The sequence below is a fragment of the Ochotona princeps genome, chromosome 7, assembly GCF_030435755.1.
Source record: "Ochotona princeps isolate mOchPri1 chromosome 7, mOchPri1.hap1, whole genome shotgun sequence".
Lineage (NCBI taxonomy): Eukaryota > Metazoa > Chordata > Mammalia > Lagomorpha > Ochotonidae > Ochotona > Ochotona princeps.
Window position 1 is genome coordinate 38,336,347 of NC_080838.1, and position 21,127 is coordinate 38,357,473.

Genomic DNA, 21,127 nt, shown 5'->3' on the forward strand with positions numbered 1-21,127 from the left:
AGAAAGAAAACCTGAAGAAATGACAAAGGTATAATTCACAGAAAGATGTATTTAAATGAGATTTACCTGAAATTTACCTACTGCAAAAAACTAAAACTTTCTTGCCTTCTCAACATTTAAAAATGGAAACAGCAAGAGTTTTGTTTACAGAGATGTTTTTAAAATAACTGAAGAAAATGGGTTTATTTATGTATTTATTTATTTATTATTTTTAATTCATTAATTACATTGTATTATGTGACACAGTTTCATAGGTACTTGGGTTCTCCCCACCCCTCCCCAAACCCTCCCACCATGGTGGATTCCTCCACCTTGTTGCATAACCACAGTTCAAGTTCAGTTGAGATTCCCCCATTGCAAGCATATACCAAACATAGAGTCCAGACCAGGATGATACTCTGCTGGCTCTGTCTTCAGACCAGAGAGGGTATACCTAAGAAGCCGTTGAACTTGACTGGAAAATGGATATTTTTAAACAAACGCGAAGTGGTAGTGTTGGGTGGATGTATGTGGTGAAGGAGACATCTAAAGGTTTCTTTTTAAAATTTACACTTTAACAACACCAAGGCTGTTAAAATTTTCAACTATGTATATTGAGTTATAATGAAACATAACCTACTGTATCACTTTTAGATAATTATTACTTCGTATCTCTCTGTTTTAAAGAAAGTTAAAGAAAGTGAAAGTGCAATGTCCTGATGCTTAACGAAATACTTTAAATATGATAGTACTATAGCTACTGAAGTTTATTAGCAGGCCTAGTAAATGTGTTAACAAAACACCTGTTTATTTTGTGATGTACACATCTGAGAAGTAGAGCCGTACTGTTACTATTGAAGCAGGCAGCAATGAATTGCAAGGTCTTTAAAGAAGTATACATTATCTACAAGCGTGGTTTGATATTCCCTTGCTGTTCACTCTTTTGAGTGCAAAAAGTGGTTTTAGCTAACTCCATTTTACTGCTCATGGAAAGCTGAAAAATCAATGGTCTCAAGTTGATGAAACCTAAATCCATTTGATTCTTTTCCACCACTGCCATTATGCAGACAGTCAAGTGTGATGTATTTAGTTCATGCAGCACTTATTACTCTCAACACAGCTTCTCATCAGGGAAAAATTAGACCAGATGAGAAGTAATCAAGAAATTCTGGAGAGGTTACAGAGATCTTTCTAATGCTGCTTCTCTCTCTCTCTCTCTCTCTCTCTCCCTCTCTCCCTCTCTCTGTCCCTCTGCCTTCTGTAAAACAGAGGTTATGATTTTTACCACAAATTTCCAGAAATCTGTGTAGAGCTGCTTTATATAATGATTTTTCAACACATTCATTTAATAACAGCCGTTACAAAAGTTGCAATCTGAATAAATATTACATTAGTATTTTTTTGTTTTTGTATCTAGAACTGCTTGGACAGAGATGGACAAGTATCAACAACAAAAATAACAACATCATCAACAAAAACTTAAAAATGATTTGAGTGTTTTTATTTTTATTGAATTAGATATTTCTTGAAAAACTTTACTCGTTGAGTGGCTAGACCATGCAAAAGTTAGGAAAATAAAGTTGTTAGCAAACTGTTTTAATTCAAACTACATTTGCATTCATTATTAGCAATTAGGTTCTTTTTTTTTTTAACAATTGCCGTTCCTCTCTGTCCTTCAACTCTATTATTTGTACAAAGGGATCATTGTAACATCAACCTCAAACTTCTGATAAAGGGTAAATGATTAATCAACATAAAACATTTAGCACAGTAAACAATATGGATTCTTTGCTAATACCAATCTCTAGATAAGATTATATTTCATCATACAGACACTCATTTCTAATCTAGCATATTTTATCATACCCAAATTGAATATTCCAGATATTAACCTGATGAAACCTCCTATACTATATTGCTCTATTGTCGTTATTTCAATAAATAATCAAATGATCATCTGGTTTAATTCAAATCTGAATGACTTGCTTGAAGTCATACATGATGCATAGCACAGATGCAGAATTAGAATGCAGTTGTCTTAGCTTTTCAGAAGCGACTTTTTATTTAGTATGAAGATTTATTTATTTTTTTATTTACATTGGAAAGTCAGATATGCAGAGAGGAGATGACACAGAGAGGAAGATCTTCCATCCACTGATTCATTCCCCAAGTGGCTTCAATGGTTGGAGCTGCATCATTCTGAAACCAGGAGCCAGAAGCTTCTTCTGGATCTCCCACGTGGGTGCAGGGTTCCAAGGCTTTGGACCATTGCCGACTGTGTTCCCAGGCCACAAGCAGAGAGCTTGACAGGAAGCAGGGCTGCCGGGATTAGAGCCAGCACCCATATGGGATTCTGACACATGCAAGGTAAGGACTTTATGAGCTAGGCTACCGTGCCGGGTGCAGAAGCAATTTTTTAAATGCATATTTAGTTCTGTGGGTTTATTTAATCTTGCATTGCAGCCATGGATGGACAAGTTAGGTTCCACATTACATAATGGGAATGTAAGCTAAGAAGTTGTTCACAGACCTATCCACATTTGTAAAAATCATTGTTAATAGTAATAGTATTCATGGCTGATTTCTTGAGAAGAATCAGCAAGTTAAAAATATATACATATTATCTTCCTTACTGAAGGTGTAAGATTCATTGTGGTAAGAAAACTAACTAGAAAGACATTGCAACTTCTCTACCCTTATTGGTTAAGATGGCAATCAATGCAATGTCGGGAAATAACTAATCTTTTGTTTAGAATTTATTCGCATTGTTTCTGCCTCATTTCAACTGTGTTGGCTTGGGTTGTAATAGGCAATAGTGTGTTTATCAGGATTTTAACAAGGTGTGTCTTAATCACTTTTGCAGGTGTGAAGCAGATATCATTATCTGTACTTATCAAAACAGGTCTGGAAACTTTTATGCTTATACTATAGGAAGAATGTGTCATGTTCAGTATCCATCAGTTGATAGGATCAAAAACTGCCTTTTGTAAAGAAAAAGCGGAACAAATTATCTTGGTCAAGACTAGGATAATTTGTTTTCTTTTGTTCAGAAATAATTCAAAGTATCTTGACTCCCTTGATATTTTACAGAACATTACAAGAGCTGCTTTGTTTATACCATAAAGACTTAATCTATTGAGCAGAGATGTTGAGCCATGTAAAATAAGCTATAAGAATTCGGAAATATACCATATTGATGAAAATATTTTCAGTTATGAGAAGGATGTGTTCAGCTGTGAAATAATAAAGATCTCAGAACTGGGGTTTAAAATCAAATTAGTCCATTATGCACTAAGCCAGATTGCTGACCAAAAGTAAGAAAAAAATCGTAGAATATATAAATAGAAAAAAAGAAAATGATAAACATAACTGTGTTATATTATTAACTGAAATTATAGTTAATTTCAGAGACTATGATCTACAAATATAGACAAATGACTATGTAATGATTTTAAGCAAAAGGAAGTCATCCACTAATTTGAAAATTCAATTATTAAAAAAAGACTACAATATTGCAGTTGGTAATCAGTCTTAGATGATTCAATCCCCTTATCCAAGATCATCTTTACCGCCCACAGTTTAGCAAAGGCTGTCCTGACAGTTGTGTGTAGCTTTTAACATACTTGGTAGCAACACAACTTTGTCTGTTTCAAGATTTCTCCAGGGCTGCAGGCACAAATGAATGTTACTTCAACATGCTCAACAGTAATCCTAAATAAAGAGCATTAAGTGCCCTTTAATAAAACCATCAACCAGTAGATACTTTTAATTGCACTTATTGCACCCTGGAAACAGCAAGTACCGTTTTCTGAACATCCCAATTGTGGCATGACCTCACTTTACATAGCAATGTGTATTTTTACACACTAGCTTGCTCCATCTCCATCTCTGTCTCTCCTCCCAGCCTCACTCCTACCTGCTAAGTTTCTCTTTCACAATTAGCCTGTGTCAAAGCCTTTGTCCTAAGCTAGAAATCAAGGATCTCCAAAGCTGTGAAATCTCTTATAAATAAATAAAACATAATAAATTGAAAATGATTGCACAGATAATTTTAATAAGACAATTATATGACAAGCTCAACTAATAAGCAAAAACAATTTTGAGATTGAAACAATTTTGTTTCAACTTTGAGGTCAGGAATATCGCATGATTCCATTCATGTAACTATTTTAGGCCCCAGTTCTATATATGTTTACTGTGAAAGACATATTTGCAGGGCTCAGTACCTACCTATTGATCACCATGATGGATTTTAAATCCAGTTTTATTTTTCATACCTTGATAGCTAAGTGTTTTGTATCTGAATTTTTTTTTAGAAATTGTATTAGTTTATAAATGAATTAGGGAAAAAATAGAGAATGACATACTGCTTACAAATGAAGTTCAGGCACTATGGGGAATTTCATAAGAGAAACCAGATGATTTTCTGTTTGAATAACATATTTGTAATGATATTAGATTCAGTAGAATTAGACACATAAGAGAATTGTTAAACTCATGCACAAATTGACTTCAGTTACCTCTTATGATGTATTGTTACTGGAAACATTCTTATTATATTGTGAATCTCTATGGTGTGTATTCATTAAAGTCTTTTATTACATTATGGAAAGCCAGAAATATAATTTATCATAATTCAGTTTTCTTATTTCTTAGGAATTTGATTGAATATGAAAAAGTATATTAGAGTTCCTGCACTGTGTCCTGATAATTTGGAGAGATAAACCTGCACAGCTTACTTGCTAAAATGCATTTAACACTTTCAGGTAAATCACTACAAAATACGTAAGCAACAGATTCCTGCTGGCCTCACAGAAGACAAATTTTTTTTTCTGAATACACATATTAATAAATACACTGACACCCACATACAAATATACATCCCTCTTGAATCTCTAGAGTATTGCATTTGGAAAGGAGAGGCATAGAGGATCTGAAAAGTAAGATTAAAATCTCCTAGAAAAAATCATTTAATTAAATGTGTTTATTCTGTTCTGAGTATTAATTTTCGAAGTCTCATTGTTGAGGCATCATTGTAGGTTAGTAGGAGCCACACTGCAAGGTCAGTGTAATGGGTAAGAATTGGACACTTAACTTCCAAACAGTCAGTCTCACTGCTAGTGGCCTGGGAAAATGGCAGAGGATGATCCAGTGTTTGGGTCCCTGCCACTACATGTGAAACTAGATAAAGCTATGGGCTCCTGACTTCAGCCTGACACAACCCTGAAATATCTCTCTCTCTGTCTCACCCCCTCTCTCTATATATAATGGTTTCAAACCAATTAAATAAACCTTTCAACATTTTCATTATAAAAAGTGTTCATTTGGGCCTCTGCACCCATATGGAAGATGTTAAGGAAGTTTCTGGCTTCTAGATTCAGACATGCCCAACTCTAGCCACAGTGGCCATGTGAGAAGTGACGCAATGGATGGAATATCTCCCTCTGTCTCTCCTTCTCTCGCTAATCCCTTGAGATTAATATTATGATCTTTGTGTGTGTGTGTGTGTGTGTGTTGTGTAAGGAAACTCTTATTTTTGCAATGTTTATGTTCATCTTATAAAAGTCTTTAAAAATGCCAAACATTTTCACATTTGACAAACGCAAACCTTATAATTATTGCATTTATTTTCTTTTTTCATCCTTTTAAAATTTTCTTTTTATTACTATCATTTTATGATGCAGTTCCATAGGCCCTAGGATTTCCCTTATCCCCTCCCCAATTCCCTTCCCCCTCACTTAGTTCCTTTATATCATTACAATAGTGTAGTTCTTCATAAACAGTCAAATGTCCATCATTGCAGGTATGGACAATGGCAGAGGACAGTGTCCTAATGTCAAGATATAATAAATAGTTTCGTTGAGAGTCCATTTTTGTCTGGAAGTAGAGATGCATAATACATTGTATCCTCATATCTGGATGTGATAGTTTCCATTACACAGTTTACTGCATATACCCTTAAATGAAAAGCCGCAATACAAAATCAACAATAGGAAGAAAAATAGAAATTTACAGTGCAATGAAATGAAATAACATGGTGCTAGATATGATAGTCTCTGTTAACAGTTAGTATACATTCCCTTAAATGAAAAGCCACAAAACAAAATAAACAACAGAAAGAAAAATAAAGAAATTAACAACACCATGGAGTTAAATAACATGCTACTGAATGGCTAATGTGTTGATGTAGAAATGAAAAAGAAAATCAAGAAGCTTCTTGAAGAAAATGATGCTTCTGCATGATGTATGAGTCATTGAAGAATTTAATCAGAAAAAAGTGTTTTGAAGAGATGAAACCAACACAGTGAAAGCTGATATATCAGAAGTGAAGATTGAAATTATAATTTTAATGTAGAATATCATTTAACTCTAATATCATTTCTTATTCTAACCCTTACTTTATGAACAAGGCCAGACATACATTCTTTTTGAGGTTATTGTTATACTACTTGCTATTTAAATTTTTCTTACACTGAATCAAGCTTCCTTTTTATTAGTTACATACAAATTACATTCAATGGTAATGAAATATTGGTTGAAATCTCATTTTATTAGACCCAAATCAATTTTGTCTCTTACAAAAACAATTTACTTTTCTCCTACAGAGTCAGTGAAGAAAATAATAGTAATACTGTTACTAAATATATGTTTAATTTGCTACAATGTTTTTTACTTTGTCATTTTGAGTTTATTAAAATAAAATCTTAGCATTTGTTACTTTATTTTCCATCCCTGAATGAAGGCTTTTTTAAAAAATAGATTTTATAGGATAGAAAAATATAAAATAATATAATGTAAAAGTGAGTTTAAACTTCCAGCAGCTGGGAGGTGGCTCAGGACGGAGCGTCTCATGCCTGGATCCCAGATGCCAGCCACCACATGCACATGGTGAGCTGTCCCCAGCCCTGCCTCGGCTCCTGGGGCTGCTCCTTTCGGGGTGAGTACACCAAGGGAGGAGGTCTCCATGACTGGGCAGGTCCGGGACCCACCCGCTGCCCTCATTGGGCGGTGAATGGGATTGGGGAGGGGCGTTACCTTGGGCCTGGGAGTTTAAACTTCCAGCAGCCTCCTGGCTGTTGGTGGGTCTCAGGACAGGGCGTCTCATGCCTGGATCCCAGACGCCAGCCACCACTTGCACGTGGTGAGCTGTCCCCAGGCCTACCTGGGCTCCGGGGGCTGCTTCCTTCGGAAAAATTAAAAAAAAAAAAAAAAAAGAAAAAGAAAAAAAAAGAAATAATATACTGTAAAAGTAAAAATTATCAATTATGTATAACACTGAGAGACAGTTTAGGAGGTTTGCTTGCTTCAACTCTGAATAATTAGCCATGTGATTTCATGATATTCAGGTAATAAAATAAAGTATGTAGTAGCATGTATACTGCCACAACTTTATACAAATATTGCACAAACTCCTCTCAGGAAAAAGAGTTAAGTTTATATAAATGCATTGATTTATATGCTTGTGCTTTTCTAGTTTTGAATTGATATAATATTTTTCACGCACACACACAGATTGCCTTACTCAACAAACAGTGTGAACTCAAGTCAGAAAGCAACATCTTAATGTTCTAATAGTGATAAGCATAATTTTCCCAATTTCCAATGATGTTACTCTTTCATGATGTACTGATCCTTTAACTCTAATTCAGGACCATCTTTAAGTAAATTAAAAAGTAAAAGCTATAATCTGTTTTGAATTCTTCCTTGTTTCCCTGAAGGTCTCCTCCTCCCCTGCTGGTTTTCTAGTACTAAAAAAGCTTTTCTGACGTGGGTAATGTTATCTTACTCCTAGGCTTTACTATGTCCTAATCTGTTTTCTTAAAAATTCCTGCAGAGCCATCAAATTCAACATCATTTTATTTCTTAAAAACTGCTTGTCTTTGATGTTAATAACTTTGACAAAGTATGCCTCTCACATCCAATTCCAGGTCCAACTAATTGGATGTGAGGAAATCCAACTAGTGTCCTCTAGTATAATGAATGTTTATATACCTTGAATTGACTGTGGTGTTCATAAAAAAAAAGCTCAAAACCAATTGCAATTATATTCATTTTTTGAAGATATTATGAGTGGGATTACCAAATATTCCAATAAGCTTTGAGAGAAGCAAACTGCCATCCATAATTTAGGTGGGCCTCACCTGATCAGGTGGTGACAGTAAAGCAAAGATTATCCTCTTCTGCAAATGGCCTCCTCTGAAAAAGAGGGAATTCAGCTAGCAGACACATTTTTAGCTCAAGCATTAACTTTTCCCTGAGACTTCAGATAGTAAACTGAGGCTAGATTTTGCGCTTCTTAGACAAATAATAGCATAACATTCCATTCTTAAAGCCAGTTTCTCTCAACTGGTGATGCAAACATTTAATTTCTTAGATTTTTCAATTTCACTTGGTTTGAAAATGGCCTAGTATAAAGGTGTGTAAGCAGAGCCTAGCCCATGCCTGGGTACTTTTGGCCTCAGACATGTGAGATATTCTAGTCAGGAAAGAAGAAATGAGGGAGGGAAGGAGAGAGAGAAATGAGTGCAGAGAGAGCATAAGAGATAGCCACTAAAGTAGAGATATTGCCACATCAATAGCTCTATGTTATACCAATAAATAATTGGTAACTAGAATAAAGTAGCTTTTTATGCTTTAAGTTCATCAAAACAATTCAACCTCAAATGCTTTTGATGGAGAGGAACAGTTATTATTTATATCTTAACAATTGCGGAAGCTGAAACTCAGAGATGTTAGGTAGCAGAAATGCATAGCTAAATGGAAAGCAAGGCAAACTCTCTTTCCAAGGTAGAGTTCTTGTGTATCCACGTGTGTTGTTTTCAGTGTCCTCAGTTCCTCAGTGTTGCAACTAAAAGTCCACAATTATTCTTTTGGTGGTCTTGATTTTGCCAGTTATTTGCTTAGTTGAAAATGGCTATTTTCGTTTTTCTTTCTTTTTTTTAATATTCATTTATTCATTAATTACATTGCATTACATGACACAATTTCATAGGTACTGGGATTTTCCCCCCTTCACCCCAAACCCTTCCCCCATGGTGAATTCCTTCACCTTGATGCATAACCACAGCTCAAGTTCCATTGAGATTCCCTAATTAAAAGCTCACACCATACAGAGTCCAGCATCCCACTTGTCCAGTTCAAGTCCAATGGCCTCTTAGGGAGACCCTCTCAGGTTTGAAGGCAGAGCCAGCAGAGCGTCACCTTGATCAATTAGAAGCTCCAACATATCATCAGCAACAGTCCAGGTATGATGAGGCTGGTGCAGAGTCCACTGACTGACATAGTCCATCTTAGAGTTTCCCCTTGTCCAGTTTTCTGCTGGAAGCATATAGCTGAGGTGGCTTTTTTTTACAAAATATTTAGACTGAAGTTCTGAAGGGGCCTAATTTATTTTCATGTAATTCATAACAATTATTCCTATCCTTTGTTAGATGAACTCAACTTGTAAGGTACAGTGTCCTATATGAATGCATCATGTAGGGTCTGAGGTCTAGGTCTGGTATGCGCCACACTGCGCTAGGCTTCAGCACCCATTGATGCTCACAAGAAGCTATGTGGGTGTAGGATGAGCTGGGTTAAATCTCAACACCCACTGAACCACGCTAGAGCTGGGCCTAAGGATGGACCAGGTGTCGCTGAAGTGTATCACCCATCAGTCAGAGCTGTCGAATGATTAGGCAAAGCTGCAGCATCTGCTGGGGCAGGATCTAAGCCAGGTCAGGCTGGGCAAGGCACCCAGTGGTGTACGTGAGATTTGCCACTGGAATAGAGAGGCTTGGGAAGCTGCTCTATCATGATGCAATCCCTGCAGGTAAGCACAAGAAACAAGGCTGGGAGCAGCCCAGACCAGGCGAGGTTACGGTATCTGCCAGCATACATGCAAATCAGGTTTAGAGGGTGGGCTAAGATGGACCAGTTTATAACACCTATTGGAAGGTGTGAGAACCAGGACAGAGTGCAAGACAGGTTGGGTTTGGCCATGACACTAGCCAGTTCACACCAGGACCATGATGGGGCATTTCAGGCTGGGCTAGGCTATAGAACCCACCAGTAAGATCTGGGACTGGGGGCAGGCTGGGAGGGGCCACAGACTACAGCACCTCTGGGAGATTGACAATTTGAGGCTAAACATGCCAGACTGGGCCACAGCACTCACCAGAACACATAATACCACCCCCTGGGTGGGGGGATCCTAGTAGGGAGGCAGCAAAGACTCGCCTGCTGGGCCACTGCTTCCACTGGTGAGCGTGAGTACTTGGATTGGGGATCAGACCAGGATAGACAGGGATACAATACCCATTGGCCTGCATGTGACCTGGGTTTGTGGGGAAGCCAGGCTAGGAATCCGGGGCTCAGAATGGGCCTAGTAGGAAAACTATGGGTACCCCTTTGATGGGTTGCAGTTCCACTGGTGAACTGAAAACCAGGGATAAGCGGGGGGATCTTGCTGGACAAACCGTAAAACCTAGCTGCGGAAGTGTGATCTAGATGGTGGAATCAATTGGGCTGAGCTAGGCTACAGCACCCATTGGTGTGTACAAAGCTGGATGGTATTCAATACAGATCAGACCCGTCTGCTGCACATACTGGCATGTACAGGAGTGGATGCTGGGAGTAGGCCCAGTGGGAGTTATTGGAGTCACTCTGATCAGCCTACAGTTCCCACTGGTATATGAGGATCAAGTATGAGGTGTGGAAAGTTGGGCTGGGCTGTAGCACTTAATGCCTCATTTCCTATCCAGATGTCTGATATTGCATCTGCAGGTACAGCAGAGGATGTCTCAAGTGCTTAGGCATCTATCACTCACCACAAAGATCCAGATGGAGTTCCAGAATCATGCTTTTGGCCTGGTCCCAACCATGCTCTTGTGGCCGTTTGGGGAGTGAGCCAGTAGAGAGTTCAATCTCTCTCATGTACTCTTTCAAATACATGAATAATTTTTTAATTGCCTCTTTGATAAGATAACATTAATTATGAATCTTCAGCCTGGAGCAAAATTTAAGCAAATGCATGTTTCTTGCTATCAGGAAAAATAATCAGTGAATGATGAGCTAAGCTGCTTTCTTTTTTTTTTTTTTTTAGAGAATATTTATTTATTTGTTTTAAAGGTAAGGGAGGGACAGAGGGTAAAACAAAGATACAGATGAGAAAGAGAGAGAGAGAGGGAGAGAGAGATCTTTTATATTTTAATTTTCTCCCTAAATGGCTGCAACATTCAGATATGTACTACATTCACCCCCAGAGCCAGGATCTGCCTTCTGGTCTCCTAATGTAGCTGGCAGGATCCTAAGTGCCAGAGTCATCACTTGCTGCCTTCCCAGGTGCACTAACAGGAAACCAAACTTGAGCTGGCACTAGAATATAGGCTGCTGGTGCCAAAACAGTTGTTTAATCCACTAAACCATAGTGTCAGCTGCTGGACTATGCTTTTCATTATGTTGGAGAGAACTTGAAGGCTATATTATTGTAGCTAAGGAGTTAAAACTGGCTTCTAGAGACTGGCTAAATGTCATTTTCACTCTCACTTAACACGTCTTTGAACTTGAAAAAAAGTGCTTGATCTTTGTATTGCTCACACCCCCTTCTATAATATCTTGATATTAGTTTAAAGAGAATAATGAGAGTGCATAGTTTCATGCATAGTGCCAAATGCATAGATATTCCATGAGCACTAGCTATTTATTTTATGAGAACAGGGATATGTAATGTGTAAACACTGATGATTACTACTCTTTCATTTTTGTTCAATACCTAGTATTCTTCTTAATCGAGATGTCTGAGAGAGCGAGAAGATAAAAATATTCCTATAACTGACTCATTTCCCAAACACTCACACCACATAGGAACAGGTAATTCTAGGAGGACCCAGAACTCAATCCAGGTCTTCTGTGTGAGAGGGACCTAGAAATTTGAGCTATCTCATCTGCCTCTCATGCTTCATTTAGCTAAGAATGGCTTTGCAAACCATAGCTAAGCATTAGGCCTAGGCACTCCCATATGGGATACAGCAGTTACAGCCACTAAACCATTTTTCTCAGTCATTATTTTCATTAGTTCAATGCCTGTATCTTAAACTATACAAAAAATTCAATATAATTTAATGAGAGCTTCAAAGTTTAATTTTTCTGAGAATTTTGTAACATTCCTTGAAATAAATGCTCAGCATTATCTTATTTTAGGTTTTTCAGTGATATTCACTTTTTCCTTACAGAAGCCTTGAAAGGAGATTGTGAGATCACCTTATCTGTGAAGGAAATTCTAGAAGCAAGTGGCTATCATGACCTTATGGAAATCTCTTCTTACTAAAGTAAAGGATCAGACTGGATTTGAGATCTACCGATTCAACCAAGCATTTTTCTGACTATACAACTCTGCTAATTTCAGCTATGAAGTTTCAGTGATTTGTTTTTTAGCATGGATTTACTAACTCTTCTTTATATATGTATTTAGAAATATGGAATGTTATTATGATTAGAAAATAATTTACCAGCCTAATTTGTATGCAGACAATGTTTCCCATGCTTTTTTTATTCTAAGTAATCCCATACCATTGAACTAATGATTAGACATTTTTCACAGTTTAGGATGTAAGACTAATATTGCTAAATCTTTAATCATGGCCAAAGGCAATGCATCAAAGGAATCACCTATTGTAATAATGATGACTTCTATTAACTTTGTAATCCAATAGTGTGTTTCATTGGAGTATTCTCAGAACTGTCCAGGCATGACTATTAGCTTCATTTTGGCACTTCTTTCGGCACTTCTTTTCATTTCCTACCACTAGATGACTTTCATTTCTTAGTAGAGCACACTGAAGAATAATTTGCATTGAAAGAAGAAATATTTACAGCCAATTTTACTACTGTGGACTCATGAAAAATTTTTGTTGAACCTTGGCCCAGGAGGAAAGAAGAGAGAAAAGCAAATGAAGGACTTTATTATTATTATTATTTTTTCTGCCAGAAAATCAGATTGCAGCTATTGGGAAGCATTTCAGTTGCTGCAATCTCTAAATTAACAGGAAACAGTCACTTCGCAAAACATATGTAAGAAACATGCCAGGGGAAATGATGTCGTTTGTCTCAATACAGCTGAAGCACTTACTCTCCATAGCATCTGGGACTTTGTAATGTTTCTACCTCCCTAATTAATTCCCTTAAGCCTATGCTCTTATTCAACTTAACGCATCCTTCTTTGAGGAATGCCTCCTTTAACAGCTCTGTGTCTTTGTGACCCTAAATTTGTATTTTCTTTTAACAGTTATCAGTTCATTTTTAAAGCACCTGTCAATTCTTTTTAGGCTAAGTGACTAAATGAGCAGGTGCTCACGTTCTGTTATTGTAAAATCTGGTGAACTCCCTGACTAACAGGTTCTTCGACACATGAAGAATTGACAGAAATATAACTGCATCTGATTTTTGTCTTAGCTAAATGCATCCTACTTGCTCTCAGACATAGAGAAAAACTAAAAGACCATGTTCATGCTCATTTCAGTTTTTCAGTTCTTTAAGATCAACTTCTAAAGGGGGAGAAAGTATAGCTTATCCATAGCAACTCAAAGGAGCATTGTTCCCACCTGCTGAGAAAGAGCTCTGTGCTTTGTACAATGATGACTTTTCTGTGTAAATCTTCATGTTCTAGTTGCAGTGCATTTTAACCACAGCACAGAGTAACTCCCTTCTCTCAACCACATGAAAAGAAATCAAAAGGAAAATCATGAATTCTATCATTTTAACTTGTAATTACATAGTTCCTGTGGTTTTGTCCTGTGTAATAGAGGCTAAGAGAAGACAGAGCCTACATAGCATATTTTTTTAAAAGACCATGTATTAGAAAGTGCTTTCCTCTTTGTGTTTCAGCAGAAATAGCTAATAGTTTAACCAAAAAAATACAACAGTTCTTTTTTAACTCAAGAAAAAAAATGAGATTAATTACTAAAATCTTAGTGTTTGAAAACTATTTTTTATTACTTCTTTTTTTATAGTTAATGATCAAATTCAGTCTTTGAAGTTAACGTATGTGTACTCAATCTCATCTAGTCATTTACTAGTTTCCTAAACACTTCTTTTAAAAAATATGTAGGGTCCAGAATGCAGTAGCCTAGTGGCTAAAGTCCTTGCCTTGCTTGCACTGGAATCCCATATGGGCACCGGTTCTAATCCCAGCAGCCCCTCTTCCCATCCAGTTCTCTGGTCATGGCCTGGGAAAGCAGTCAAGGATGGCTCAAAGCCCTGGGACTCTGCACCCGTGTAGGAGACCTGGAAAAGCTCCTGGTTCCTGGCTTCAGATTGGTGCAACTCTTACCATTGTGGTCACTTGGGGAGTGAAGCGTTGGATGGAAGATCTTCCTCTCTGTCTCTCCTCCTCTCTCCATATATCTGACTTTGCCATAAACATAAATAAATCTTTAAAATATGTTTATTTATTTGATTATCAAAACAGTCTGGTACTGGTACAGAAACAGAGAAGATCAGTGAAACAGAACAGAACACCAGAAGGGAGCCCACGCATGTATAGTCAACTAATCTTTGACAAGAAAACTGAAAACAATCCAGGCAAAAATCCTGGTCTATTCAACAAATGCTGTTGGGCCAACTGGATAGCAGCCTGCAGAATTAAGAAGCAAGAACCACATTTGTCACATTGTACAAAAGAACTCGCATTTACTTTTACCATATTGGTTACTCATTGCTATGTCAATTAATTCCATAATGATGTAAATTTTTGCTGATTACCGGTTTGTTGTAGCTTTTAATTGATCAGGATGATACTCTGCTGGCTCTGTCTTCAGACCAGAGAGGGTATACCTAAGAAGCCGTTGAACTTGACTGGACAATAAGATGCTGGACTCTATGTTTGGTATATGCTTGCAATGGGGGAATCTCAACTGAACTTGAACTGTGGTTATGCAACAAGGTGGAGGAATCTACCATGGTGGGAGGGTTTGGGGAGGGGTGGGGAGAATCCAAGTACCTATGAAACTGTGTCACATAATACAATGTAATTAATGAATTAATAATAATAAATAAATTTTAAAAAACCTTAGCTCTAAATGGATCAAGGATCTAAATCTACACCCAGAAACTACTCCCTGTCAGATTTTTCCCATTGTGTTACAATAGTGTAGTCCTTCATAAGGAATCACAATTCTATGAGTCTCTTATTTAACTGTACCGACATTGTTGGTACAGACAATGTCGGAAAGTCCAGCATCACATTATCTACACATGTCCAACAGTTTCATTGGAAATCCATCTTTTGTCTAGATGCAGGGATGCATGTTCCATTATACCCCCACATCTGTATATGATAGACCCCAGCACTCCATCACTACACATTACCATAAGTGAGAAGCCATGAAACAAGATCAACAACTGGTATGAGAACAGCCAGAACAACATCAACAACAAATTACAGCACCATGAAAACACAAAAAACAAAAAACGTGCCACTGAGTAACCAACACATGAGTGACATTTTTGCTGCATCTCAGGGGGTTTGATATTTTTGTTTTTATTTTCATGTCTTCAAAAAACGTTTATTTTTTTATTAATTTCCTCACTCACTCATAGATCACACAATAGCATTGCTTGCCTCAGAAAGGTCTTTGTTCTTCCATTTCGTTTTTTCAGTGACACATTGGTCTTCAGAAGTATGATACCCAACTTCATGTTTAAGGTTTCTAGTTTTCTATTTGTTGTTGATTTTGTTTCATGGCTTTTCGTCCAAGAGGCTGTACAGCAATTGTGTAGTAAAGACTATGACAAACAGATGCGAAGACACAATGCAGAGGCATCCCCACCTCCAAATCGAAACACCTGGGAAGCAACAACCATGACTCCTGTAATTAGGTTCTGCCGTCATTGTGGGAACACGAATTGAGTTCCTGGCTCCTGACTTTAGTTACAGTGGGTGGGATCTCATTCTGTCTGTCTCTATGCTTCTGAAACAAATGAACTGTGTTGTGGTGTAGTGGGTAAAACTGCTGCCTATTGTCAAGACATGTCCAACTAGATGCAGGGATGCATTTCAACGGGAACATATGTTTCTTTTACTCATCCTAATTAATATATGCTAAACTCTTTCAATGAAACTCGTCATTTTTGAATAACTTCATTTTTAACTCTCTATAATATTTCTCTAAACCTCTCAGATTTTGATCAGCCAAATGACTCTTGGACTTTCTCTACAATTTAAGCCTCTTTTAGCTGTCTTATATTTTGCTGTTTCTTGGAGTTAATCTTTTGTTTACTTCTTCAAACTCTTCTTTCAATTAACTTATTCTTTTAGATATGTTATCAGCATTGTTAAATCCATAGTTTAAGCTTTAAGTTTTTATTTATTTATTATTGCTGTTATAATTATTTACTATGATACAGTTTTGTAAGTGTAGGGTTTCCTCCATCCACCTCCCCTTGCACCCTCCCCTTCTTCTCACACCCCAATATTTTCCTCCATATGATACAGTAACATATTAATATGAGATAATAACTAATAATAGTAATATTATTGATAATACTATGACACTATTATTAATAGTAATATAAGTATTATAACATCAACACTAATATTAGCAATTAAAATTATAATACTAGACTAATAGCAACAGTAAACTTCAATAACAGTCACTAGTCCAACATTCTGCTACCTAAATGTAAGTATATTATAGCATTGTAGATATTGGCAAAGGTAGAAAAGCTAATACCATATTGTCAAGGTACATTAAACAGTTTCATTGGGAGTCCTCCTTTTATCTGAGAGTAGAGATGCAAACTGCAATATATATTTCCAATCTATTTTTTAAAATTTAAAGGTCCTGTTTGGGGCTGGGGTCATAGTATAGCATAACATGGTAAGCCTCTACTGTGGCAAGAGCATCCCTTAATGGCATCACGTTGAATCTTGTCTACTCCATTTCTGATCCAGCTCTCTGCTAATGCTATTGGAAAGCAAAGCCCTTTTGACATCTGAACTCCTGTGGGAGACTGATAAAAACCTCGGGACTACTGATCTCTGACTTGCCCATGCCCAGCCATTGTGACCAGCTGGGAAGTGAACCAGGAGATGGCAAATGTATCCTTCTGTCTCTCCTCTGTAATTCTGCCATTCAGAGTACTGATAATTCATTTCCATTATGCTAATTTTTGTTCTTTAATTTTCATTCCTTGGACAGCATACACATTTCAGATGAGGATTTGAGCACATTTTATCTCTTGTTGGATTAATATCATTTTCTAATGACTCATAGAGGTTTTTCCTGTTTCTTGTAAGACTAAAGTAATAAAGATATCTACCTGACTTGTTTGTAGCATGAGGATACCTTAGAATGTCTAGTTCAAATGTATTTTTTACCTTTGAAATTTTATTTTAATGCAGGAATGATTACTTTGATTTCAAATATGTTTATCTTACAGTGTGAAAGTTTATTATCTGATATTTTACTTAGTAGACATTTATGTTTATGTTTTTGTAAATAAACTCATGTCTATTCCATTAAATAAGATCATGTATGCATGGATAAATATAAACAATAAAATACGGATTTCTTTACAACCATATTACACAGTTTAAATTTTGACTTTGTTTTCTTTTACTCAACTGTGTCAGTAAATAGATTGTATCTGTTGCTTACATGAAATACGTTGCTGTAATTCTAACCACTGCTTTGGGGAGTGTTTACATAAAATAGAAATCTTGCTAACAAATTACTTTGGTGAATGTAATTTTTTGGATGTCAAATCAGCATATAAATCAACTCAAATGAAATTGAGTTGCACCTGCATACATGTGAAACTTAAATTGAATTAACAAACATGTTTACTTTTAATACTCCATTTGACTGCTTAAATGTTGTGCAAATTTTAATACTCCATTTGACTGCTTAAATGTTGTGCAAATTTTAATGTATCATTTTACTCATATTTAACTGGAATTTCATATACAATGGAGACTAAATATGATTTGCAATGATATCTTAATATTAACAAAGTTTTATATGGTAATTTTCACACTCAAAAATATTAAGACTTGTACTACATTTTATGCTGCAGAGAAGAATTTATTTAAAATTAAACAGTAACATTGTTGGGAGACAACTCGGTGGCAGTTTGATGGACTTGTGAGGGTACATGAAAGACACCTATTGTAAGACTGGAGGGAAGAACTATGGGGGGGGGGTGGAGTACCCCAGTGCCTATTAAAACGTGTCATAAAATAAAGAATAAAAAATTAAAAAGGAACTACAGATTTCAAAATATAACATAAAGAAGCCTCCACACCTGTAACCAAACACAATCTACTTGTCCTTGATAATCAATCAACTAAATACAAGTAATTTATTATGACAATATTCCCAAGTTTAAAAAAATGCTTTAAGTAATTATGATAAAAAAGTACTCTTTTAGCTTTTTAACTGTAAAATATCATTTCAGTGACCTATTACAATGTTTCTTTTTTACATTACGAAAATAGAAAAAAAATTCTCTAATGCATAGTTGCTAGAGTAAAAAGAATGTAGGCAAAGGATCCTGAAAGTTAAGTTTACAATTTTTGTCCAAATAAATTAGTTTTATTTTAGTCTTTATTACACTTTATATTTACAATTTATGGACATGATGTTTTTTCTATGTTTCCCCTTGTTTCTTCAGATCTGGAAGAAACAAGAAAGCATGTGCCATATACTGAATCTAGAAAGAAAATAAAATTACATCACCGTGTTTGGCTAACCAATGTGCCACTTATGCCACATGATATGCCAATTGCCTTAGGCCAGCCAGTCTTCCAATTTTTTTTCATGAGAGTTTTGTGGGAGATAACATTAAGCTTCACTAGTTCTTATGTACTTGTTTATGTCTCTGAAAACCTTGCAATAAGTTCCTCTCTTGTTAAATCTTAGTGAATTATGATATATGCAACTCTGTTTTGATTTGTAGAAGAAATAAGAAACAGGTATAGTTTATTTAAAATGCTTTGGATCAGTCGATTGTAGGGTCAAAATTTGAGTCCAGTTACTGTGGGGTTAAAGCTCAAAATGTTCACATAATAAGCCTTTACTAGAAAATCTGTCATTTTAAAGATACCAGATAAGTATTATATATGCTAGTAAGGAGAATTTTGGGAAACGTACTGGATTTGAGTAAAGTTTAAGTTTTCATCAAATGAAGTATAACAAAATTATTCTTATGTAATTTTACAGATACAACAGCATATATAAACTGGCTTTAAAAAGAATAAATAAACCTTTAACCCTATTTGACATCAGTGTTGCCTAGAATATAGTTTCTGCAATATTCACAACTTTATTATAAATTATGACAATAAATTAAAACAGTGACATTCACTCAGGACATTTTGTGGAAATAATGTAAAAGATATATTTAGAACAAGGCTAATCACTTCTCAGATTTTTGCCTAAGAGCAAGTGTAGAACAAGGCTAAACTAGCAGCATACAAATGATGACAAAAGCATACTTTCAAAAACAATAAGAAGTCCAAAAATAGTTCTAGAAATACATTAATATTAAATGAGTAAATAACATAGTTAGAAATCCGAGATTGTTAGAATTATTTGAAAATAGGTTATATGTAAATTATAAATCAGCTTAAGTATATGGTAAGGTATATTTTCAATAATTGTCACAAGGATTAAATGAGGAAAACATATTCAAATGAACTCATTATGGTAAATGTCATAGGATACAAGGTAGCTGTTAAAATATATATACTTTGTGGCCCTGTGTGGTGACCTGGTGGCCGAATCCTTGTCTTGCACATGCCGGGATCCGATGTGGGAGCCAATTAATGTCCCAGGTGCTCCACTTCCCATCCAGCTTCTTGCTTGTGGCCTGGGAGGGTAGTGGAGGATGGACCAGGGCTTCAAGCCCCTGCATCTGCATGGGAGATCTGGAGGAGGTTCCTGGCCTCTGACTTCAGATTGGCTCAGCTCCAGCCATTGTGGCTGCTTAGGGAGTAAATCAGTGGATGGAGGATCATTCTGTCTCTCCTCTCTGTAGATCTGATTTTACAATGAAAGTAGGCAGATCTTTATATATATATATATATATATGCACATACATACATACACACATATACATACATACTTATACTTTGAATAAAAACATAAAATTAAAATTAACTGAATGCCAATATACTAAAATACTATTTGATAGTGCTCATTTCAGCAATACACATACTAAAATTGGAACCAAACAGAATTCTAGCATGGACCCTGCACAAATATGACATGCAGTAATCTGAAATGTCACATATTTTTCTGTTGAATTCTTGTCTTTTTGCTTTTTACTTGTTGAATTTTTTCATTTAGTGAAGAATTAAATTTTTGATCATATTATAAATTTAAAATATGCCATTTCAAAATGTCAAAAACATAGTTTTCATAAACATGGAAAACATAAGTTGGAGTCATTGTATATTACTGTAGTATGCCACAGATTTCAAGGGAGGACTATCACCAGAGGTAAATAGAGAAACTTCCTTATAATAAAGGATTAATACTTTTAGAGGATCTGCTAAATATTCCATTATTTTTGTGTAATATGAAACATTCAATTTACATAAGTGAAAATATGCAGAATTAAAGCAAACTAAAGGCAGTTCTAGAACGTAAAAATTATTTCATAGCATTCTCTCAATGATGGAGAAAACAGGTACATATAAATAAATACATACAAACAAATACAGCAATGTCAAATTTGAGTGACAGCACAACATCACATCTAAAAAATAAGCATAAGTGCTCTGTGTTTGAGTATTTTATAAAATCTGTCATAATTTGTTGAAGAATGTAAAAAAATGTTTCAGAATATCCAAAAGTGATCATTTAGTTATTTCATCACCACAAAAAATATTTTGTAAAATAATGCAAAAGGAATACTTTTATAGTCACAACCATTCCATTCTATGCCAGCACTCCTAATCTTTGACACCCACTAATCGATTTTGCTGCTTAGCCTTGAATATGCAAAGCGAACATTTTGTCTCTAGAAATGAAATGGCTTTTTAACTCAATAATAGATTCCTTTTCATTGCTACTTAGGTTCTCTATTCTATTCCAGTGATGTGTGAATCTAGTCTTCTGATATTGCAAGACAATACTGAAACTATACTTTTAAGTCTTGTTATTAG

The 21,127-nt window shown here is 35.8% G+C and overlaps 1 non-coding gene across 1 annotated transcript; it reads left to right on the plus strand.

Moving 5' to 3' along the window:
* The first annotated feature begins 20,150 nt into the window (after nucleotides 1-20,150).
* LOC118759059 (U6 spliceosomal RNA) lies at nucleotides 20,151-20,255 on the plus strand. The gene has a single exon (XR_004995962.2). It is a non-coding gene; the product is annotated as a U6 spliceosomal RNA (small nuclear RNA).
* The last annotated feature ends 872 nt before the right edge of the window (nucleotides 20,256-21,127 follow it).